Source organism: Trachemys scripta, chromosome 3, assembly GCF_013100865.1.
Source record: "Trachemys scripta elegans isolate TJP31775 chromosome 3, CAS_Tse_1.0, whole genome shotgun sequence".
In the NCBI taxonomy this organism is placed as follows: domain Eukaryota; kingdom Metazoa; phylum Chordata; order Testudines; family Emydidae; genus Trachemys; species Trachemys scripta.
Genome location: NC_048300.1, coordinates 132,162,097 through 132,187,725, shown reverse-complemented (window position 1 = coordinate 132,187,725; position 25,629 = coordinate 132,162,097). Strand labels below are relative to the sequence as shown.

At 41.9% G+C, this 25,629-nt stretch overlaps 1 protein-coding gene across 7 annotated transcripts in view; it reads left to right on the top strand.

The window, feature by feature from the left end:
• The window catches only part of KLHL32 (kelch like family member 32), a 194,407-nt gene that overhangs the window by 57,616 nt on the left and 111,162 nt on the right, over positions 1–25,629 (top strand). The window lies entirely within an intron of this gene.

Below are 25,629 nucleotides of genomic sequence, written 5' to 3'. Positions count from 1 at the left end.
ACCCGGTTCACTCTACTTCCCTGTAAACCAACCACCCCACCCCACCCTCCCCTCCCCTCCCGCTTGCAGAGGCAATAAAGTCATTGTTTTTTCACATTCATGCATTCTTTATTAGTTCCTTACAGAGGTAGGGGGATAATTGCCAAGGTAGCTGGGATGGGTGGGGGAGGAGGGATGGAAAAGGACACACTGCATTTTAAAACTTTAACTCTTATTGAAGCTCTTCTGATGCTTGGGCGATCATCTGGGGTGGAGTGACTGGGTGGACGGAGGCCCCCCCACCGTGTTCTTGGGCGTCTGGGTGAGGAGGCTATGGAACTTGGGGAGGAGGGCTGTTGGTTACACAGGGGCTGTAGCGGCGGTCTCTGCTCCTGCTGCCTTTCCTGCAACTCAACCATACGCTCGAGCATATCACTTTGATGCTCCAGCAGACGGAGCATTGCCTCTTGCCGTCTGTCTGCAAGCTGACGCCACCTATCGTCTTCAGCCCGCCACCTCTCCTCTCGTTCATATTGGGCTTTTCTCATCTCCGACATTGACTGCCTCCACGCATTCTGCTGTGCTCTATCAGCCTGGGCGGACATCTGCAGCTCCGTGAACATCTCGTCCTACGTTTTCTCTTTCTAATGTTCACGAGCCTCTGCGAAGAAGAAACATTTGCAGCTGGCGGAGGAGAAGGGAGAGGTGGTTAAAAAAGACACATTTTAGAGAACAATGGGTACACTCTTTCATTACAAGGTCGCATATTTCGGCTTGCAGGCAGCCATCGTAGGCCACAGTGTTTTGGCTTTTTTAACCTTCTTAACATGTGGGAAAGGTTGCAAACAGCAGCGCATTTCCCATATCAAGGATGAATTGGGTTGTCCATTTAAAATGGGGTTTCAATGTAAAAGGAGGGGGCTGCGGTTTCCCGGTTAACATGCGGCACAAACACAAGTAAACCCCCCCCCCACACACACACACACACGATTCTCTGGGATGATCACTTCACCCCTCCCCCGCACCGCGTGGTTAACAGCGGGGAACATTTCTGGTCAGAATAGCAGGAACGGGCGCCTCTGAATGTCCCCCTTAATAAAATCACCCCATTTCAACCAGGAGAGCTTTCTGGAGATGTCCCTGGAGGATTTCCGCTCCATCCCCATACACGTTAACAGACTTGCTTGCTTTTTTTTTGTAATGTTTACAAATATTTACAAAGTTACACTCACCAGAGGTCTCCTGTGTGCCCTGAGGGTCTTGGGTGAGTTCGGGGGTTACTGGTTCCAGGTCCAGTGTCACAAACATATCCTGGCTGTTGGGGAAACCGGTTTCTCCGCTTCCTTGCTGCTGTGAGCTACCTACAGTACCTCCATCGTCATCTTCCTCGTTCCCCGAACCGTCTTCCCTGTGTGTTTCTCCAGTGAGAGAGTCATAGCACACGGTTGGGGTAGTGGTGGCTGCACCCCCTAGGATCGCATGCAGCTCCGCGTAGTAGCGGCAAGTTTGCGGCTCTGCCCCGGACCTTCCGTTTGCTTCTCTGGCTTTGTGGTAGGCTTGCCGTAGCTCCTTAATTTTCACGCGGCACTGCTGTGTGTCCCTGTTATGGCCTCGGTCCTTCATGGCCTTGGAGATCTTTTCTAATACTTTTCCATTTCTTTTACTGCTACGGAGTTCAGCTATCACTGCTTCATCTCCCCATATGGCGAGCAGATCTCGTACCTCCCGTTCGGTCCATGCTGGAGCTCTTTTGCGATCCTGGGAGGACTCCATGACGGTTACCTGTGCTGATGAGCTCTGCGTGGTCACCTGTGCTCTCCACGCTGGGCAAACAGGAAATGAAATTCAAACCTTCGCGGGTCTTTTCCTGTCTACCTGGTCAGTGCATTATGAAAGAGTTGAGAGCGCTGTCCAGAGCGGTCACAATGAAGCACTGTGGGATAGCTCCCGGAGGCCAATAACATCGAATTCCGTCCACACTACCCCAATTCCGACCCGCAAAGGCCGGTTTTATCGCTAATCCCCTCGTCAGAGGTGGTGTAAAGAAACCGGTTTAAAGGGCCCTTTAAGTCGAAAGAAAGGGCCTCGTTGTGTGGACGTGTCCAGGCTTAATTCGGTTTAACGCTGCTAAAGTCGACCTAAACCCGTAGTGTAGACCAGGCCTGAGAGAGTTTTGAGTCTCCTATTTCATTGCTGGCAGGAAGAAGTATTGTCAACTGATATCTTTCCATATATTCAGCACAGCTGGTTATTTGTATTTTGTTACATGTACAATGTACCTTGCTAAGGCTGAACTTTGCTCTTCAGGGCCACTTACTTCTGCTGTATGTAGAGTTGCCAGGTGTCCTGTTCTCTACCAGAACACCCTAGGGTGACCAGAGTCCCGATTTTATAGGGACAGTCCCGATTTTTGGGTCTTTTTCTTGTATAGGCTCCTATTACCCCACCCCCACCCCCCTCTTGATTTTTCACACTTACTGTTTGTTCACCCTAGAACACCAGGTCAAAAAGAAACTCTGGTGGCTAAGGCTCCCTGCCTGCCCTAGTTCTGCGTGGCTCCCAGAAACAGCCGCCAGGTCCTTGTGGCCCCTAGGTACGTGGGCAGCCAGGGAGGCTCTGTGTGCTGCCCCTACCCCAAGTGCCTGCTCCACAGCTCCCATTGGCCAGGAACTGCGACCAATGGGAGCTGCGGAGGCAGCGCCTGCAGGTGCAAGGGCAGTGTGCAGAGCATCCCTGGCTGCCCATGCACCTAGAGGCTGCAGGGATCTGGCAGCCACTTCCTAGCAGTCATGGTAAGCACCGCTGGGCCCATGCACCCTGAACCCCCTGCTGAACAACCCCCTACCCCAACCCTGAGCCCCCTCCTGCAGCCTAAACCCCTCATTCCTGGCCCCAGCCCAGAGCCCACACACTCAGCCGGAGTCCTCACCTCCCCCCCTGCACTCCAACTCCTGCCCCAGCCCAGAGCCCCCTCCTTCACCACAAATCCATCATCCCCACCCCAGAGCCTGCATCCCCAGCCGGAGCCCTCACCGGCCTCCCGCACTCCTACCCCCTGCCCCAGCTCAGTGAAAGTGAGTGAGGATGGGGTAGAGTGAGTGACGGAGGTATGGAGCAAGTGGGGGTGGGGCAGGGGTGTTTGGTTTTGTGCGATTTAGAAGGTTGGCAACCCTCACTGTATGAAATAGTTACAGAGGATGTTAGAGAAACTGGCTCAGATTCACTCCAGTGTCTATGCTACTGAAGGGACTTGGCAATGGAAGGCCATTTGTCAGAAGGAAGATTGTGGTGGGTGACACTACCTGTTTTCTCCTGTGTGCCCAAAACCTGTCAGGGAAGCCCCCAAAGTGGTATTTTTATTGGCTGCGGAGGCAGTCATAGGATGCACATATTTAGTGGGTCCTTACTGCAATCTCCACAAGCAGAGCTTTTATGGAGCATCTAGCAGAGATTAAAACTGTCCTTCTGTGTGGCTGGTAACACCAGAAACACTGCCTACTCTCCACCACCTTGAGTGAGTTCCCTGGGTATAGTGGCACTTGCTAGCTACAGCAAATAGTGCGAGTGTATGTATGTGTAGAGATACAGAGAGAGAGAGAGAGAGAGAGTGTGTGTATTTGAATAACATCAGAGTACCTGAAGGAATGAGACAAGATCATTGTCTAAAAATCCAACAAACTTTAATGCCATCAGAGCCCTAAAACAGAAGCACCTGCCTCCCCTAGAACTGGTGACATGCCGCTCCACCCACCTCAATAACACTTTGTTTCAATTTCCTAGTCTCCCAGCCTCTCACAACACACACACATCTGCAACCCAACCCTCAGACAAGGGAGGCCCATCACAGAATGCATATGTTTTATCTGTCATGTTACTTATTATGCTATATGGAAATTTTACATGAAATTTTCTTCCTTTAAGGAACACCGCAGTAACTTCATGAACACCAACAGAGTGAACCTTAAAACAATGTCTACTTCATTTCAGTGGATTTGATTTGATTTGATTCCTGCTATCTGAAATGAGACTGTAGATCTTCATCTAGAAGAAGAGTGATTGGGTTAGAATATACTCTTCACATTGATTGTGAGCATTGAAACCACCACATTTGACTCTACAAACAGCTTGGTGGAATGCTGCTAGATGACTAGCATAATCTGCATCTGTAATGCTTCAATATCTTAGCAGTGGCACATTTTCTCTCTTCCACTGTGTTACTCATCTGAACATAATTCTGAATTACCATGTGTGTGATCCTGATTATTTGAAATAAAACAGTTTTCAAAATCCGTAAAATACCTTATAATTACTATAAAAAGCAAGAGCAGCCTTCTTACACACATCAGTAGTAGAAAAGAATTAGACACTATTAACAAAACAGTAGCTGCAACCATCTCTGCCACTCTGCTTCACATCTTCAAAAAAAATAAAATCTAGTGAAGTAAGTGAAAATTAACTAGTCATGTATGCAAGAAGTTCTGTGCAGGAGTGTCCCTAGCTCTTTTGCTGGCCAGTGCAAAAAAACCCCCAAAATAAATGGCTGAACAGTCATCAGCAGAGCAAAAAATGGATGACCAATCAGATTGTCGACCCCTGGAAGTTGGCATGTGGGGCAACCACACTGCTCACCTTAGAATCTACCCTCTGTCTGTCTGTCTGTCTGTCTGCATTCTGACATGGTAGTTCTTTTAAAATGTGGCTGAGGAGCATTAATGATTTTCCTTGTTCTGTGGGAGAAAGTTTTTACTTGTTCTGTGGATGAATTGATCCTATATGACTGTTAATCCTGTACATTTTGACATCAAGCTCCAGAAGCACTAAATCATCCATGTCCTGCATTTGTTAAAATCCAAACATCAAAGCAGTTATGAGCCAGCGCATAGAGCAGGGAGGAGTTCTCAGTGCACCAGTCAAGGAGGCGGAACTCCCCTCTGCATCCAACAGAGGAGTGGAGCTGTACTTTTCCTGCTTTCCCTTACTTTAATCACTTAACTCTTTATTCTTTACATTTGACAAATGTCGTCCTTGTGAATCCAATCTGTGATCTCGTCAAAAATAGACACAGTTGTTAAAAACCTTCTGTGAAAGTTTCCTTTTCTATGTATTGCTGTTCCATTGATCTCAATGGCCAAAAGAAGTAAAGGCATTTATCAACTCAACATTAAAATGGTGATACTTAGGTTTGGGAGTTTTTTTTCTACAGAGGCATTTATTTTACTTGATTCCTTGGAAACATCCAAAATAATTCAGTCTAAAGTTGGAAGTTTATTGATCGAACACAAGAAAGAAGAAATTAAAGCAAGCATTTATATTGAAACTAAAATGGAGTGATTATGCAAAACAGATTCAATCAGAAACTTTAAAATATCTTTTTGGAGGCAAAGTAACAAAGTCCCTTTACTTTTATTAACAACCATTCTTTTATGAAAAGGAAAGGGTTAATTTTACTCTCAGTCCAGATATGTGAAGAGTATTCACTTCTGTTTCTATAAGACAGACAGACACAAGGTGGAGGAGAGAGAGGATAGAAAAGAGAGAGGAATTATGGCTTTTGTTGATGTTTTTTGAACACTGGAGAGCTGGTCAATTACAAATGGATGCTTCGGGTGTTAGGCTGACTACGACACATGTTGCTTGGACTCTGGTTCATATACTGGTCAGAGACATCATCTGGTTGGGTCCTTTCTCCTTAGACAGGACAGAATTATGTTAATCTTATCTCTCTGGGCTGATGCAGTGCAGTTGATTTCAAGATTTGATGAAAAGCTGAGAGAGTGAGAGATAGGAGAAAGGAGCGGGAACAGAAAGTGACCCAAAATGAAGGCAGGCAGAACAAGATCTTTGCGGTGCTGGCAATTAGGTATCCCCAGGACTGGCTCTAGGCACCAGCAAACCAAGCACATGCTTGGGGCGGCACAATTCCAGGGGCAGCATTCCTAGAGCTGGCAAACCTAGAGCCGGCCTTGGGTATCCCTACTGATGGGCTGAGAGTTGGATGTTATGATGATATGGTGATTTTCAGGACTCACAAGTGGAAAAACAAAATTCCTTGAACAAGAGCAAACCCTATGGGCCTTCCTCTGAGGAAGAAAAACTTTCAGTGTGGTCTGCTCCTTCTGTCTTGGGGAAAAAGTGAGCTGCATAGTTCATCACCTCAATATTTTGTCCACCAGTTAGGCTTAATATCTGCCACACCAATTGTGAAGCCAGAAATTAACGGATTAGATCTTCAGGTTTTACCATCATGATTTCAACAGTCCTTGAACCATATCAGCAGGTCCTTGTTGTTTGGACTAATCCCGTTTCTCTGTCTGGTTCTCTTGCACTTGTTCATAGCATTCATTATTGAGAACAACTTGACCATAGTTAATTTCCAAGCAGGCAAAAAAATCTTTTATTGATATCTTATGAACATACACATGCTTTTCACATATGAGCTTACAACTGGGGTACATTTTTAGGCCTAATAATCACAAGAGTGCTTAGGAAAAATCCTTACAGAGTCCATTTGCAAACTTTCCCATAGCATGGACCACATTTAAAAACAGATTGTTTTGTTGACCACCTACTCTCCTATTTGCAATTGAGCAAGCCACCCCTCTTCATATTCACCATTTCATAATATATCTGTGGCAATTACAGCAACTGCTTACTTGGAAAAGTAATACTGAAAAATATTATATATTTTAGCTCCATTGATATCAATTTAGCATTTGGAAACAAGGAATGGGAGGAGGCAGCAATATGCTTATGCAGTGCTGAGCATGCTCAATTCCCATTGAAGTCGTGGCCAGATTTTCAAAGCTATTTCTGAAATGAATGAGTGAGGTGTCTGGGCACTTTTTAATAATCCCACTAGGTGCCTTACTGCATTTTTAGGCACCTAATCACCTTTAAAAATCTGGCTTTGAGGGCCTGAAGTCAATGTAAGTCTTTCTGTTGATTTCAATTGGCATTGGATCAGGCCTATAGTTTGAATGAGGCTATAAAGAACAAAGCCAAATGACAAATGAGCATGGCCAACTTTAGTGTGCTAACTAAGAATGAAGAAATTATTTAGAGAGCCACTTATTCTGGAGGAAATTACATAAAAAGGACAGCAGCTCAGTTGCTACTGGCATGATGAGAACTGGGATGACCTTTAATTTAGCACAAGTGTGACATTGTTTTTTTTTTATTCGGCTGTTAGGCTTTAATTAATATTTTAGGGTTTCTTGGTAAAGGAGATGAAAGACAAAAGAAAAGTGCTCAGTGTGCAGATTTCACACTTGGTCCTATTTATTAAACTATTGCTGAACCAATATGACAATATAAATTAAGGGTACTTCTATTAGCAAGTCTTAAGATTAAAACTGCTCAATGTAGTTATGGACTATAAAAAGTACATCCTGTTTGGATTCTCAAATACTATTTCACTGTCACACTGAGGTTACAAGAGTTGAAGGTAATTGACGTATTCTATCATAGGCCACTACATTTGGATTTGAATGTGTAATGGGATTTGTCACCAGTATAAATTGGCTTCGTAGCAGAATAATTATAATATCTAAAATTTAAAGCTCTTGATGCCAGAAAAAAGGATTTTACAGTAGTGCAGACGAAGGTAGTGCTATGCAGTGAGATGATTAAATTCTTCAACTTTTCACATTGAACTTTCCCTGAATAGGCAGAGAAAATGGGGGAAATTACTTGAGCAAGTAAAGGTTCTTAGTTTTGAAAATCCATGAAGGTTATTAGAGAAGTACAGATTGACTTTAAAAAAAATCCCTTGAAAACAAATGATTTTTAACCACATTAAAAGAATTGAACCAATATGTATATAGCATTTTAACCTTTGAAATAAGGTTGTAGCCATGACACTTGAAGTACTGAATAATCAGTTGCAGTGAGTATTTTTCGGGCAGTTTTAAGCACTTCATGGAGTGTTGGCCTTGGTTCATACTAGGCCATGTGTGGGGGGAAAAATCACACCTGGACCAATGTAGCTATGCTGACATAACTTTCGATGTACATAGAGGTATGTCAACGGAAGAATGCTTCAGTCCAAGTATCTAGTGTCATTGGGTGGGAAGTGTTCTTATACCAGCAGAAAAAACCTTTCTCTTAGTGTGGGTGGTGTCTATGCTATGGGCTATGGTGCTGATATAGCTATGGCGATTGTAGTATCTCTAGTGTAGACATGCCCTTAGAGAAGTTTCTATGGGTATAGCTATACTGCAGGATTGTGTTATAGCACAAACCTCTCTACCATACACCCTGAAAAATCTTAAATGTACGTTTAGGTGAGCTCAAGCTCATTGGACCTGCACTGGGGTGCTCTGCGGAGGGGTTTGGCACAATGTGTGTGTTGAGCTGGGAGCTGCGCCCCTACGCATTCATTTTACAGTGTGAAGGTAGCAAAACCACATTTACCTCCATTTGTGTTTAAATAGTCCTCCATGGCCATTTCCACAATTTCCTGTATCTGCCTCCTGGCCCTCCCACCTACTCACTTTCCACTTACCCTCTATGAACTGAATGAGTTTTAATTATCTTATTCTCAGAGCCAGCACATGACCAAAGATCTGTAGGAATTCAGGAGGGTTTTCAAAATGCATGAGGGCTACATAATCAGAAATCAAGTATTACTGGAAGTTTGAGAGTTTATATTGAACTATAATCCCCTCCAGAGGCCAGTCCCACAATTAATTCTAAATGGCTCCTGGGACCAGACTGAGCTACCTTGATTGGAGCTGAGATCCAGGACCTTAATTATTTTGAATATCTGTAGCTGTGTTCTGTTGGATAGCTTCTTATACCATACACAAAGAGTAACTTCTATCTGAGACAAGCTTAGCATAGCTCCTAATTGGTACCCTTTCACCAGATGGAGCTACTTGCTTGTGTATCACAGTGGTCTAAATCACACTTTCATTATGTGGATGGGACACAAGTACTCTGAGTGGAATTTGCCCCACAAGAATTCTAATGAACCTCCTCCCTCCCTCACCCCCCTCCACACACACTTAAATGGAGGGTCTAATGTGATTATGCAGAATAATGGATGTGGTAGTCCTTTCCTTTCCTCCAGCATATCCTAGCTGTGCTCCTGTCTGACCAATCCTGGTCCTGTAATGTAGGTTTAACTGTGCTTCATATGCGTTGGGACAGGATATTTGTGGTCTTTAAGGTGATGCATGTGCTTAGTTTTCAAAAGTCAGTCCCCAAAAGAGCTAAGACCAATGAAAGGTGTTATAGCAGTTTGTCAACATGCTTTTGAAACCAACAAGGACAGTTTTAAGGTCCTGCTACTTATAAATGAAGGAGACTGTGTGCTCAAGAGCTAGTACAATCAGATCTAGCTATTATTCCTATTTTATTTTCAAGTTTGGTTTTAATACCACGTGATAATGTTGTCAGAAGAACATTGGGAAACACAAAGATAGATTAGGCCAAAATTTTCAAATGTGATTCATGCTTTTTGATGCCCAGTTGGAGATAATGTGAAGGGGCCTGGTTTTTTTAGACAGTGTGGATCCCTGTCCTCTGAAAATCAGGTCCACTGAAAAAGCTTAGGCTTCTTGGGGCAGGAAGTCTTTTGTTGTTGTGTTTGTACAGTGTCTAACATAATGGAGTCCTAATGATTGGGGTCCATATGTGCTATCACCATAAAAAGAATAAGTTGGGCACCTAGAAATTGAACTATCAAAATAACTAATGCATTTTGAAATCTTGGCCCTAATATATTATAGATTTTAACACCCACCTCCATCTGTGGAAACAAAACTATAATGTCAACAAAACACAGAATAGCTTTAGAACAATTTCAGCATTTTCTCTTCTAAAGGATGCTATTGAAAAGTGTTGATAGCAAATCTAGTGTCTTTCTGTTAGCCATTTTATGTTAAACATTTGCTGTAAAATGAAAGCTGAAAAAAGGAGATAATATAAGGAACTAAACTGAGGGCTTTCCTTCTCAGCATAGGCAAATATTGATAAAATATTATTAATCTCAAACTGATTGATTTAGACTGTTAGGACAATTCATTATATGTGATCTCAAAGCTAACCTAACTTTGGAAGAACTATAGCAATCTCCTGTGCTCTTACATTTTCTGCTCTCTACTAACCGCTTCCAATATGTGTGTCCTTCTCACTGAGTTATACATTTTAAATACTGAAATATATTTCAAGATGCTATTTTAATTAAAAAGATAAAATCCTTATGGTAAATATTTTTTCGGGTATTTCAGTTGTAGATTGGCACCTATTATTGGAAATGGAACTGTGACAAGGTGGGCTAGAGGCCCTGCTGGAGGCCTTGTGGCCCTCCCTCACCCTGCCCCCCAAAAGAGCAGAGGAGAAGTCCTTTTGGTGGCCTAGAATGACTGCAGAGAAGCAACCAATCAGAGGGGCTGCTGGGGTGGCCAATATAAAGAGCCAGAAGGGCCATATAAAAGGAAGCAGCAGAGGCAGAGTGGTCAGTTGCGCCTGGAGCTCGAAATGGAAGATCCTGGTGCCTGGCTGGAAGAGCAGCAGGACCATGGACAGGTCAGTGTAGGCAGGCTGACCACAGGGGACTGAGCCCAGAACCTAGCCAGAGGAGGCAAGGGTACAGTGATGGGCCCTGCTGGTTTGGTTGAAAACTGAGCCAAGGGTGGGCTGCCAAGAAGACACCAAATGAGGGTATAGAGATGGGCCCCTAGTAGGCTGTTAAAAAAGGCAGTGCCTCCGGGGGGGAAGTTTTGGTGCTATGGCCCCATACAAGGGCCATGAGAAAGAACTAGAAACTGTATACCCTGGAAGGGGGCGGGGCAGTGTATGTGACTCAGCTGGAGGGCTTGGTCACTGAAGAATTTACAAAAACTATTGTCTGTAGGGGCGCTTGAAAGAGGCGGGTGCCACCCCATTGTAAAAATTGAAAGAAAAGCAGACTTTCACCTGACCCGAAAGTGGAGCGCGCATGAGAGGGAATGCTAATTACAGGAATGGAATTTCCAAACCAAACATTCTATTCTCTATAGTTTCTTTTACCGTGATCATCACTATAATATCCAAGCACATTAAGCAACAAGGACTACACATCTTTCATGTATTGTTTGTTCTCTCATCTTCTCCCCTGAGGGGGAAGCATGTACGGTGGGGGCCGTGTCTTGTTTTGGTAGAATTTTTTCTAATTCTGTATTAAATAAATATATGCATTGCTCTGTGTTTACATTAGAGAAGGCAAGGTTAAAGAAATGTGCCTTTCACTCAGAGAGGAAAGTAGTGAGGTTAATGATGGTCTTTAGTTCTTGGCGGAGTTAATTCCACAGTCTTCGACTATCTCCAGAAAAGGTTCTCTCCCCCATACAGATGAGATTTACTCTCATTATTGAGAGTTTCATTGTGCCAGAGGAGTGAAGGTGTCAGACCCGGTCTTTCAGGTATCCTCAGACCAGGTGGTGGAGTGCTTTGAAGATAAGGACCAAGACCTTGAACTTAATGCGAAATTCTGTGGGAAGCCAGCATAGGGAGTGGAAGACAGTTATAATGTGCTAATGTCTGCCAGGATGGGATGGAGTCTTGTAGCTAACCGAAGATGGTAGAAAACACTACTTGAAGCCATTGCAATGTATGAGCTCTGCGTCAGTGAGGAATCGAAGAGTACTTCTGGACACAGACTCTCTTGACCAATTGTGGATATGAACTTCCAGTCAAAGAAGACTCACTGTGACTGCAAACTCCTCTTCTCTGCTCACCCGCATCTCTTCTGTCTCGCTTGGGTTCAGCTTTAGCTAATTCTTCTCCATCCATAAGCTGATCTCAGCCAATCACTGAGCCATCTTACTGATAGTGATGTAGTCAGATATGATAAAAGATATGTCATCCACATATTGCTGGCACTTGAGTCCACCTTGTCTGACCAGATCACCTAGTGGTTGTATGTAGATGGTTAAAAGGACTGGATAAAGAATTTAGCCTTGTGGAACACCACAAAGTGAGGAATCTAGCAGTGGAGGAGTAGTGATGGGAGCATCCCTCCAGGAAGGACTAAAGCCATTTGAGCATTTTACCCTGAACTCTTGCCACTTCTTTCAGGCAAGACAGCAGAACAGTGTCGAGGTCCAGGAGGATGGAAATGGATGTCTGTCCTGTTTCCGTTGACAGGAGCAGATCACCCATCAGTGCCACTGAAGTGGTTTCAGTTCAGTGTTCTGGCCTGAATCCAGACTGTGGTGGGTTTAGAATGTTGGCTTCAGCTAGATGATCTTGGCCATTTGCTAGTTTCTTTATGAGCTTGCTCAGGAATGGAAGGTTGACACTGGATAGTGGTTGGTTAGCACTGAAGTTTTCAAGGTTTCTTCAGCGTTGGTTGGACTATTGCAGGGATCGGCAACCTTTGGCACGTGGCCCGCCAGGGTAAGCACCCTGGCGGGCCGGGCTGTTTTTTTTACCTGCCGTGTCTGCAGGTTCAGCCGATCGCGGCTCCCATTGGCCACAGTTCACTGCTCCAGGCCAATGGGGGCGGCGGGAAGCAGTGCGGGCTGAGGGATGTTAGATCATACAAACTATGAACTACCTAAAACAGAGAGGGGAATAAAACTGATGGGGAACACCAGAGCATAGACATAAATGTATGTACTGTGGAAAGCAAGTATAAACAAAATATAGTACTTACAAAATGAAGGTACTAAATTTATTAAATAAAAAAGACCAGTCTAGGTAGTCACTGTGAAAGTGTGGAGGATAGTTAAAAAATCTACAGTGCTGATTCTGCTCACCTAAAAAAAGTTATAAAAACTACTTTCCACGGTATGTGATTTTACAATCTAAGTTAAGGAAAAGCTTGGCATGGTAGGGAATTGTGAGTAACAGTTAACTTGCTAGAAAGTCAGAAAAGATGTACAGTTGTTTTGTGCACCAGCATATTTTTGTTGGTGTTTGATTATAGTAACCAGTTATGAAGATCTCTCACGTTCTTGGGATAACTTTTGTAAATTACATGGTAAAAAGTATGCAATGTTATTGAAAGCTTGTCTTTCTGATCAACAGAAGTTGGTCCAATAAAAGATCTCACCTCTCATGGTAAAAATAATGGCATTACACCATCTCTAACACATGTGTCTGCCAAACAAGTTATCCAGCTACTGTCCAACTGTAGTGCCTATGGAGTTATTCATCTGTGAGGAGAGGGCTAAGTGTGGCAGGAAGGCATATATATGTATTGGTTAACTTGTGCCAGCGAAGACTGAGAACCTTCCTGCTTAGATTGCTTTGGCCAGGATGTATGTGTGTTATAGAGTATACTGTGACATTGTTTTGCTGGAAAAATAGTAGACACAGTTTTTAACAGAGAACTTATCTTCTCTGAAAATAGAGAAGTTGAGCATCAGGGCTGACATATTAAGTTCATATCTTCCTGTTGGATATTCACTTTTTGTGTGTGTTGTAGTGAAAGACGTGGAGAAAGCACCCACATTCACATTATACCAACTTTCCATTCTCTCTGTCTACTCTGATTGTGAGGAAAAGGTTCTGAAATACTTACACGCTTCAGGACCGTAAGTGTCAGGTTTCTGGCCTTCCAGATAAGGATAACACTGGAGATTATCCAGGGGAGGTTGGGTGACATCTGTCACAGTAGGATCGAAGTGGCAATCAGAATCAAAGATGTGGGAGTGGACTAAAGTGACTTAAATTGCCTCATAGGTGGGATTGAGCAGAACAACAGAATTGGCCTTAATTCAAAGCATATTAACACCAATTGAGTGATATATTTTATGGAAGTAATTGCACTCTAAGGAAGTGTCTCAGGAGAGCATACAGAAAACTAGATTTATTTTTTATTTATTAGTATTATCATAGCACCCAGGAACCCTAGTCATATTCCAGTAGTGACCAGAAGCCCCTGTTCTAAGCACTAGATGGATACATAGTAACAGTTTGAAGAGTTTATAATCTAAATAAATAAGATAGGATTATTATCCCCATTTTGCAGATGGGGAAGTGAGGCACAAAGGTTAGTTGATTTTCCCAGGGTCACACAGGGAGTCTATGGGAGAGTGGGGAACTGAATGCAGGTCTCCTGAATCCCAGTTTTGTGCCTTAATTATGGAGAGGACTTGTAGTTAACATGCATATATTTTGATGGCGATGATGCCGTTGATAATGTCTCGCTTGCAGAATCATCCAACTAGTCAGTGTTGATCTCTTCTACTTGAATAGACAAAATTGCATTCACTGGTACATTTTTATCTTGAAGAATGCAAAGAAACTCCTTTTCAGTAGATCTTGTGATAAGGCTGAATCATTCTTATCTTGCTGCTTAAGAAATATAGTCAAAATTTGTATTTTTATTTTCTGTTCTGTCCCATTACTTCAGTTCATTCAATCACTTGTTTCTTTACACTTCCTTCAACTTGAGGCATGTTGAGTCAGATACATTCATACATCCACTGATGTTTGATCATTTCTAATCACCAATCCTGTTTGCAGTATTGATCAGCAGCTTTCACATTTACTACAGTTAGAATGAGAAGCAGCCACCAAGTGAAATCACCACTAAAAATGGAAAATAAGATAAGTGAGTCAGCACTATAGAGAGAACCATGTTATCAGTTGCCTTTCCCACTTTCTAGAAGTTTCTATGTTCTAGAAAATGTAGTCCTCCCCTAAAAGGGTCACAGTTCCAACCACTCCTCTCTCTTTAATAGGTATAATCAACTGTCACTAAACATTGGTTATTCCTTCTCTCTCCAATCACCAATGATTCTACTTATTTTCCCTCAGGCTTCCATACAATTCTAATACCATATTACTTCCCAATAAGTATAACCAGTTTCTTGCTGATCTCATCACTTTCCTGTTAATATTTTAGAATAAAGTTTTAAACAAGGATTTAAATAAAAACGTTTGATTCTATATATCAAAAATCTTTCAAAAATGTTGTCCTTGTAAATAATTTGGAGTGACGTAGAAGTTAAAAAATGAAAACTCACAGAAAAAACCCCATTAAAATCCATTAAAAAGTAAATAGGTTTTTTTTTTTTTCTAAAATAAAAATAAAATTGTATGTTTTTTTCACAACCCTAATTTAGTGGACTAGATGCAGGTTTGTGTGTGGTTTTTTTTAAACCTGTCCATTTGATCTTATATTGATTTTTAACAATCCTCTGAGCCAATGTACATGCCATAATTCTATTCATCATCTTAAAAAAGAACTCTGACTCACATAGAATTAGCCCACACATTTGGCTGATGCAAACTGCTGCATAAATTGATAGTCAATTTAATTAGTTTGTGATGATTTAGTATCTGATATGCAAGACACAGCTGAGAGAATAATGTATACAAACAGGGATGAACCTGATATTATCACAGACATTGGACATCTGCTGCTTTGATTCTTTTGAATGAATATGCGGAAAAGTAATTCCAAGGCAGACAGGAATGTGGCATCCCATCACTTATGGCAGTGAATGAAATTGCATCTTCTGGGCACTTGGACATTGATTTCTTGTTTCTTCTTCCCTGGACTCTGTTTTTAAACCTGCACATTTTGAAAGAGTCTGTTAAATGTGGTTGCAGAAGCTACCTTCTGTTTGCACTGCTGCATTGATCAAATCAATGGGCCAAATTTTCCACTGCTTTGTATCTCATGTAGTGGCTTATACCTATGCAAAGTGTTGCTAAACATTACTTTTCTGATTTGGTAGCATTTACATCCATTTTGTGCTCACCTTGTATATTTGTAAGATGCTACATAAGGTAAGGCACTGGAAAATTAGGCCTAATGTCTGTCCAGATGGACGTTCTGCTGTATGTAGGTTCTTATATCCGGTCCATCAGCGTGATACCTCTGCTCCTCATCACCCTTGTACAGCTCTATATACAATTCTAAGCTCTGATCTTACTTTCTATTCTGTACATGGGGGGGCTGATGTGCGAAGATCTGTTTGGCTGCAGTGCTGAGGGTCCTGGAAGGGCAGACAAAGGAAGCTGCACACTACATCTGCATGTGTTATGCTGTGTACTAATCACCAGCCCTAGATTGGTCAAGTTGCTTGGGGTCAATTTTTAAGTGTCTACTAATTTTGAATGCATCAACATTTAGGTGACACCCATGGCTTGATTGTGGCAACTTCTGATATTTTGGGCTTGATTTTTCAGAGGTGCTGGGCACCCACCACTCCCAGTGGAGTCAACAGCAATTGTAGGAGCTCACGACCTTTGAAAATACCTTAGTTTGTGCACCCAGAAACTGAGAACCACAATTATGGAAGACCTCTGAAAATTGAGGTTTTTACCCCTTTTGTACTTCAGTTTCTCCATGGGTGGCTTGTGACTCCTACATTTGGGGAGGCTGGGGGTGAGCCCCAGAAGCTTCCTAGAACTGGAGGGGGCCACTGGCTCCCAGACCGTGGCCCCACCCCCTGCTCTGCCCTGAGGCTTGCTTCCACTTGCCTCCCCCCCGAGTCCTCCACCGCCCACTCCTCTCAACCCCCTCCGAGACCCTCCACCCACTCTTATTGGCCCCCCCTGCTTGCACCTCTTCCCCCTCTCCCCCAGGTCTGTGAGCCAACAGCTTCTCAGCGGGCTTGGGGGGGTGGTCTTGGGGAGGAGGGTGTGAAGAGGCACAAGTGGCAGGTGGTGGGAGGTCGTGGGAGGTAGCAGCGTGAGTACAGGACCTTAGAGGGGAAGAGGCAGAGCAGGGGCAGGAAGAGGAGCAGCATGGGTGGGGACACAGGAAAAAGGATGAATGGGAATGGGGCCTTGGGGTGCAACATAGTTGGGGCTAATGTCCGGGCACTCTTTCAGTGGCGGCGCTCCAAAGGCGGCAGACTGGCATGCCTCCAGAGGGAGTGGTGCCACATTCTCTTTTGGGAGGCTTAGCCTCCCTGGCCTCTTACACCTGCAACCCATGAGTTTCTCAATCTGTAAAATGGGGATTAGACAGTCTCTACATACATAGATGAGGTGTATGTTTAATTAGCCATTGTTTTTACAGTTCTTTGGACATAATCGCTGAGCATTATTCTATTCTAACAGTATTATACTGATATGTATGTACAGAATTAAGGATTTCATAAGGCAATTTTTTTTTAAAAAAGTTGCTATAATTTATTCCTCCTTAACTACATCGTTTTGTGAACGTAAACAAATAATAAATGGCAGCTAACAGGAAAGAACCATTGAAAACTGACTGAATTACTGTAAATTATTTAATCAAAATTATCAGACTAAACTTTCTTTTAACAATTTTTCTAATCTCAGTCTTCAACACAGAACACTTAATTGTAGGCGATACTTTAAGAACAGGAAAAAGTGTAATGGAAATATAATTTTTGTGCTGATACATCTAAGTGGTTCCCCCCAGGAGTGGACTCTCGTGTTTTTAGACTGCTCTTAAAATTCAGTGTAGTTCTTGAGAGAACTATACTAGATGAATCAAAAATCCTGTTCGCTGCTTTATTTCAGATTCCTCTGCTGGCATAAAAGCTTTTGCAATACATTTTCTTGAAGAAAATTTGCATTTGTAGAAAAGTGTGAAGTTTGCTACTCTCAAATAGAATTATTTAAAATGGCTATTGAGAGTATGCTTATCAGAAGGTTATGTCCTTTCTTTCTTTTTCCTATTTGAAAATAATCATTTTCTCTTTCCCGTTCCCTATTCCATATCAGGTTAAATTCAGAGCTCAAATTGAAAAAGAAGGGAGGATGGATTTTTCTGTGCTCTTTTTAGAGCAGATGCAATTTTATCTATTTGTTTTTTAAGTAGGTACCAACAAGCCTGTAAAAAGTGAATGAGACAGTTGGATAGTATGAATTTTCATTGTTAGTGTGAAAGCAGATGTATAACATATTATGGGTGGGAGGGGGAAGTTACTGCAAATCCAGACAAGTTGGAAAAATGTTTATCTTGCACTTGAGTTTTGCTGTGCAGTATTTCAAACTTTTCAATAATATTTTACTGTCACCCTCTCAAGTCAGTATGCTGAAAGAGAGCTTTGCTATACAAATTTCCGTCAATAAAAATAGTTCACAGGGCAGTTGTCTCCTAGATGTATTTCCTAAATAGGTATGTCTTATCTGGAACAGGATAATATCTGCAAGCAGATTGCTGACTTCCTTTGAATAGTAACAAAGGTGGGACATCAAAAATGGCTGGTGAGGCACATAGCTGCTAAAAATGCTCTGATCTCTGGTGAAACCATTGTGAATGAAGACATGTTTAATAACCAGGCCGGCTCCAGGCACCAGCGCAGCACATCTGGGTCTTCGGTGGCAATTCGGCGGCGGGTCCCTCTGTCCCTCTTGGAGGGAAGGACTGGCTGCCGAATTGCTGCCGAAGAATGAAGTGGCGTGATAGATCTGCCACCGAAGTGCCGCCGATCGTGGCTTTTCCCCCCACCCCCGCTTCGCCGTTTGAGTAAACAAACTATGACCCTGCTCAGCAAAAACAAACAAATACCTAATTTTATGCAGTATTAATACTCTCATTGACTGAGTGGAAGGGGGGGTAGCAGAACAGCGACTGAAAAGATGAAACTGAGAGGGCAGCTGGGTCCACAAAAGCCTCATTTAGGTGGAAGAGAGGGGCATTCTCCAATATTTTTTGTGCAAGCAAAGTCTGATCAATGATTTTATAGATTTACGTTAAACTTCATTCACTTTTTTAAAAAGACACTGTATACATATATTCAAATCAAATATGATACAGTTGACTATGAGCTGAGTAAATTTAAGGCAGATTTTGACAATTGTCTAAATATTTAGTATTTAGTTTATATCTTTTCTGTTACTGTGCATCCAGCTGAGATGTCCCCCACCCCCCTTTAACTGTACTATGGGGAAAATAAACTGAGATACTACCACTACATAAAAACACTATTGATAGACTTACTTAATCTTATAAAACCGAACAATTCAGAGGTGCATCTGAAATCTGATTTTGACAGTTCATGCTTAACTCACTCCCTAAGTATTGCAAAAGTTTCAAAACAGAATATTATGATCCATATGTGCATACTGTATCTACTATAATATTCAGGCACAGTAGGGTGAATTAAGGACTGAGCATCTGCACTGAATTTCAACTGGAATTCTGAACTCCCTTGCTTGTATAGGTCTTTGAGAGGGGATTTCATGCTGGGTTAACCTTTCACTCGTATTAGGTTGAGTGTGAAATTTGTTGATGGATGAAAGCACCATGGAAGGATTTACAGGATAAAGCTCTTCTGGGCAGGAGACCACTTTCTTGGGGCCAGTCCATCCCCGTTGAAGGGATTCCCACGGGAACTAAGGAACATCACAAACCTCACCACCTTCTGCACCAAATGCAAGGAGTACTTCTTTGACCTTGCCTTCTCCAAGATAAACAGCAGCATGTAGCTTTTAAAAGGTAAAACGAAAGCACCACCAAACCAAAACACTCCACTGTACACACAGTTCTCACCCTGGAGAGAGTATGAGAGAGAATAAAATACATGTGACAGATGTCAGTCATACTGTTTAATGCACTACTAGAAGACACTCAGATACTACTGTAATGAGCGTGGTATAAGACTCTGTCTCTAAAGCTCAGCAGATCTGGGATCTGTACCAGTTCTGCATGGAGGGTTGAGGGTCTGAAGGTGAGCTGGAGGCCACTTGTTAATATTCCTACGCGGTCCATATTTATGTTGACCCAGTGGCAATGAACCCCTACACATAGCATGCATGGAACACACTCCTTATTCCAATCCAGGGCTGAAGTAGCAGCCATGGTGTGGCTCTGAAACTGCTCTGCCCCTGCCTGTGAGTCAGATGACGATTACTATTCCCTACACCTCTAATACCACGTAGATCAATATACATAGTCTGTTTATACTATAATTTGTTTTGAGTCTGGGGAAGGGACTTCAGCCAAAAAGTTTAAGCTTGTTTAGCTGTACTTATTTTTCATGTCTTTTTTTGCGACAGTATTTCTAGTAATCATTTCAGATACTTTTATTTAAAGAACATAGGAATTGTTGCACTGCATCAGGCAAGTTGTCCATCTAGTCTAGCATCCTGCATCTGACAGTGACCAGCATCAGGAGCTTCAGAGAAAGGTGCAAAGAATGCCCCAATCCTAGTAGTTGGAGACTGACTACAGCCCTGAAAGATGAGATATTAAACCACTTCCATCATGTATGTTAGCATTGGATAACTCTGGATATTCTTGTTATCTAGAATCCCTGTATGACATTCCCAGGGTTCAAGCTGGGGGACCACTGAACTGCTGTCACCTTAATTCTCCAGGCCATGGTGTCTCTTACACTGCTCTGCTTGTGAAAAGCAGCCTCTCCAGGCTCTGCTCACACAGCAAAGTTACATGAATGCTCTCCCAGCCACTCATGAAACAGATACAGGGCAACCCTAGCATATTCCTCAGTTCCAGCCTTTCACAGCAGAAATGTACATCTTCTACTGTTTATGCCCCCTCCCACAGTGTAAACTCATTAAAGTCATTCCATCAAAGAGTAATGATTATGCAACAGCTTTTGTTAACCTGAGTAGAGATTCCCCAGACATTTCAACCAAAACCATGCTGGATTTGATAAATAATTAAACAAGTTTCTTAACTAAAGAAAGATAGATTTTAAGTGACTATAAGTGTTTAAGGCATAAAAGACAAAATTAGTTACCAAAGAAATAAAGAATAAAACCACAATCTAATTCCTAAACTTTACCAAGCTAAATAAGATTAGAAAGCAGAAAGATTTCTCTCACCCAAAAGCTTACAGCAGTCCCCCCAGTCTTCCAAACAAAGAAACATCATTGAACTAACTATCTTGCTCCCTGAGTAGAGGTGGGGGAGGAGAGGTAATGGGGAAGCCATTGTCTCTTTTTTTATCCTCCTCCTCTGTTTGAGGATTACCCCCTGCAGGGGCACAGACAATCAGTGTGTGGCCTACTTGAGATTCGAAGTATCTTCTACGTGAATTGTATATTTCTTATTCATACCTTCTGGGTATGTGAGGGATGATATTCAAATCTTTGATTTAAAGTACCCTCTGACAGTGAATGGTTGCCTCAGTAGTTAATAGTTTTCTAACTGTGGTCAGTCCTTTGTTGACACTGGGGAGCTAGTCTGTGAATGTTCCCCAGAATTACAACATGTTTCAGTAACAAACATATAGCAAAATCTTTTAACCGACATACAATATTGTTACACACATTTTAACAGGATAATGATGCTCAACAGATTATGGCTTTTCAAATGATACCTCACAAGGCATACTTAGTGTAAAAAAAAAAAAAAAAAAAAAACCATACCATAACCATATACAAGTGGTGAACATGGGGTACAGGGTGTCATACTTTGTAAAATCCCTTTCTGACTCTTATTGGCCTCAACAGCATCTTGTCACAGTGAGTTCCATAGTTCAGTGGTTCATTGCATGAAAAAGTATTTCCTTGCATCAGCTTTTGAATTTGCCATCTTTTTAATTTCATTGAATGTTCCCTTGTTTTTGTGTTAGGATACAGGGAGAACAGAAGTTTCCTATGTACCTTCTCCAGACCATTTATTATTTTACATACTGTTATCGTGTCCTTTCTTTTTCATCTCCTCTCTAAGGTAAACAATCCGGATCGTTTCAATCTCTCTTCAGATGAGAATTTTTCCCTGCCCCAGTCATAATTGTTGCCCTTCCCTGAATCCCCTCTAGTTCTGTGATCTCCTTTTTGAGATGGAGATGATCAGACCTGCACACAGTATTCTAGAGGAGGCTGCACCATTGTTTTAGATAAAGGCATATAATAATATGGAGAATATTTACCATACTATTCTTTATGCAACCTTGCATTCCTCATGCAATCTTGTTTTCTTTTTTGACAACAGCAACAAGCTCTTATATTATATTGCTATATTTGAAACAGTGTAGTCACTGGCAACACACTCTGAAGTGATATTGACTCGGTAGTGAGCTTAAGTAGAGGGGGAATATGGGCTGTGGGGAAATAGTTTTTCCTCCCCCCCGCCCAATACAAAATATCTGTAATTAGAGAAAAATCCTTTTCTCATCAAAGTCAATGGGAGTTTTGCCATTGATTTTAGTGAGACCAGGATTTGGCCCTAGTAGGAAAGAAAGTACAGATAATCAGCCAAGTAAATTGTATCTGGTATAAATAATTGCTGTTTTTTTGCCAATACAACAATATATCCTTTATGTAACTTCAGAATAGTTTGTTAAAGTGTTTGCACTGGTGTTTCTGAGCTTTGAAATATAATATAATAATAATAGGGAACTTCTGGAAACTTCCTTCCAATTTCAGGCCAGATCCTCAGCTGGAATAAACCAGCATAGTTACATCAAAGCCAGTGCAGCTTTGCCGACTACAATGAGTGAAGATCTAGCTCTGCATATCTTAAATGAGTTCCATATTGTTGCTGTTACTTTTCTGTTCCACAGTTCCACACTTCATACTAAGTAAACAGGTAGTCAGCACTGCAACAATGCCTGGTGCTAGAACGGTAATTTACTCTTTATAATAAATAATAGCTGATGCACAAATCATTTTCCACCATATCATTAGCAATAATGTGGATTTGCACATGCATAACCAATTTTGAATAGCACTCTTTTCCTGCTTGCACTGAGGCAGAATAAGCTCTGTAACTGTGCTTTAGTTTAAATTCTGTATCATCAATATGTTTTAATTAAATCTAATGACGTGTATCATTTGAATATATGAAAATGTAAATACTTGGTTGTGGTGTAGTGTTTGGAATGTGAATTCTTTCTTTGAAGTGCAGAAGTTTAGCAAAATAACATCAGAACCCCGATAGCCCTGACATTTGCGAGCAGCAGCTGGTGTTAATCTTTTTTTTTTTTCCTAATTTTTTTTTTAGATTCACCAAGGCCCTAAATTTAAGAAAAAAATAAGTGGTTTACGATTCAGACAAGGTCTGAGAATAATTAGGATAAAACAGTAAGGAGGTAATTTCAACAGAACAAACTTATCTTCTAATGTCTTCTGACAATTATTGGATAGGATCTAATCGGTGTTTGCTTTCTGACTGAAGAAAATAACAAAACTTAATAATCATATTTTGTGCATAACAAAACCCACTGCTTTTGAATGATAGGGTATTTATAAATTACCAGTTCAAAGTACTTTATTTAGAGATCTGATGTGGGGCACCACACAGCTCTGTGCAATTATTTCCGAAAGGAGTGATGGTTATTTTGAGTCATTTGCTATATTCCACAGGTTATGGACTGACATTTAAAATGACTTCACTACATGGCATCCTACACCCCATTACAGAATACTTTTCATCATTTTGGTTAGAGTGCTTTTCATGCTGTGTGAAATCACTCCCTACAAACAGGTTTGCAGTTCATATGTTTGGAAACTGCTACCTTTCTAGTTTTAATGTTTACAGTAACTCAGTTGGGGGGGGGGGGGGGGCAACAAGAGATCTGCAGCTAGCCAGGTGAGCTACATACTTCAATATTACATATTGTAGCTATAAAGTGCAGTTCTGACAACACTGTAGGTAAGAGAGTCCAACAGATCAGACTGAAGGAAAAAGACAGGCTAAGCAGAGAAGAAGTGGTGGGATGTCATAAATGAAGACATGCCAGCATGTGATGTGATAGAGAACATGGCACTGAACAGAGCACATTGGAGGGAGAGGATTCATAATGCAGACTTTTTGTGTTATGTGATTAATGCAAGGAAGAAGATTGTAGCTATAACCAGCTCAAGGGTGAGAAATATTGTTGAAAGCCAGAATGAAATAGCCATCCTGGCATACTATACAAATAAATGACAACTGGTATGTTGGGTGACATGCATGGTAATTAATAAACTACAGTTTTTACTGAGCTGGACAAGTCATTGAATTTTTCAGTTCTGATATCTTTTCAGTTGGGTAAACTTAGAATGACTATTTCTTGCTGTGTAAATGTGATACCTAGTTTAACACATATTCTATTATACTGCCAGTTAGGGAAAACCCTGATAAAATTTTAATTGAAATACAAATTGCAGAAGAGCAGAACAAGTACCTTGATAAATGGCATGTTTGCTTAAATTGGATCACTGCCAGGGAACAAATTCATTTCAGAACAGTTCATTTCAGTGGCAATCAGAACAATGCTTTTGGAAGTGGACACACATTTTTGGGTGCTTCAATTTTTGTACTGAAACTCCTCAGTCTCAACTGAGATACCATGCACCAGATTTTAGAGGTGCTGAGCTCTTGTGTCTTCCATTGGCTTTAGTAGTGATATAAGGGGCTATAGAGTTGGGACCTGCAGACCCACTGATGGGGGTGGGAAATTCATGTAGCCCCATGATTGGCCCCTCTGAATCCTGCCCTAGTGTTTTTCTCTCACTAGCTACACTAGCATTTGGATTGCAATGACCCGTGCTCAGCAGTATGTGGAAGGGAGAGAGACTATAGGAGAACTCAGTATGAGCCCTAAAAAAAGGCTGATTTTTGGGGATGTGAGGGTCTTGAGGCTAGTTATGGGGAGATGTTAGCTAGGATGGTAGGCTCAGGAGCTCCTCGACCTCTTCAATAACTTCTTGGCTGTCACTCAGACAAGAAGAGCTCACCCTCCACACCAGGTGCCTCCTATCATGTCACTCCCACTGCCATATATGATTGACACATGCAACCTGGAAATCAGCTCGAGTTTTGCCATTGATTTCAATAGGATCAGGATTTCACCCTTGGAGTCCATCTCAAAGAGAAGGTGTGGGCCTGGGTGGCTCTCTGCAGTAGCTGATAAGTGAATGTTTCTGCTTCAACACTCAATTAGTGGTCTGTGGCTTCAGTCACATCCCTAGCCACACCACTCAAATAGCCAGTACGAGGCAGATTGCAGTTTATTTGACAATCCAAAATGGTGCTGCATAAACATAAGAACTGCCATACTGGAGTAAGACCAATGGTCCACCTAGCCCAGTATCTTGTCTCCAACAAGATACTGACCGGTAACGGAACTTCAGGAGGAATGTACAGAATGGGGCAGTTGTAGTGATCCGCCCATCTTCCCCTCCCAGCTTCTTGAATCTTGGCTAATAGCCATTGATGGACATGAATAAAGAGAGGTTACATGGATCAGGCTTGGGGAAGGGAAGATAGTATGAGTTGGAGCAAATAATGTGTTACGCAAGGGCTAATTGTTGCCTTCATATATGTACATGCCAAAGTTAAAGAGATTTAGACATATGTATCTGAAGGTAGAACTAGGCCTAATAAAAATATTTTTATTAATTATCACAACATTTGAAATGTCTGTTCTTAGTGTCTTTGGGAGCTTGAAAGTATTCATAAAGTGGGGAAGGAAACCCCACCCTTAAGGGAGGAAAATACTTTTGAAACAGCAAATTTCAGTTTCTAATTTAAGAGGAAGTTCACATTGTTTTAAGGGAAGGGATTGACATCGTCTACAACTCAGTGACATTCTGTGCAAATATTAAAAATGAACTCTGATGAGCTCATTTTCAATTTTTAGATCTTAAGTCCCAAATCATGTTGGGAGAGAATGATCTTAAACCAAATAGGCCATGCAAGTTTGGCCTGTCAAGTCTAGCATCCTTCCTCAGTCAGCAAACTATGCCTTGGAGGAATGTGGGAGAGAAAGGAAACCAAGATCATGTGCCCTGGTCAATTATGCAGTACTGTCCTGCAGCCAGCTACAA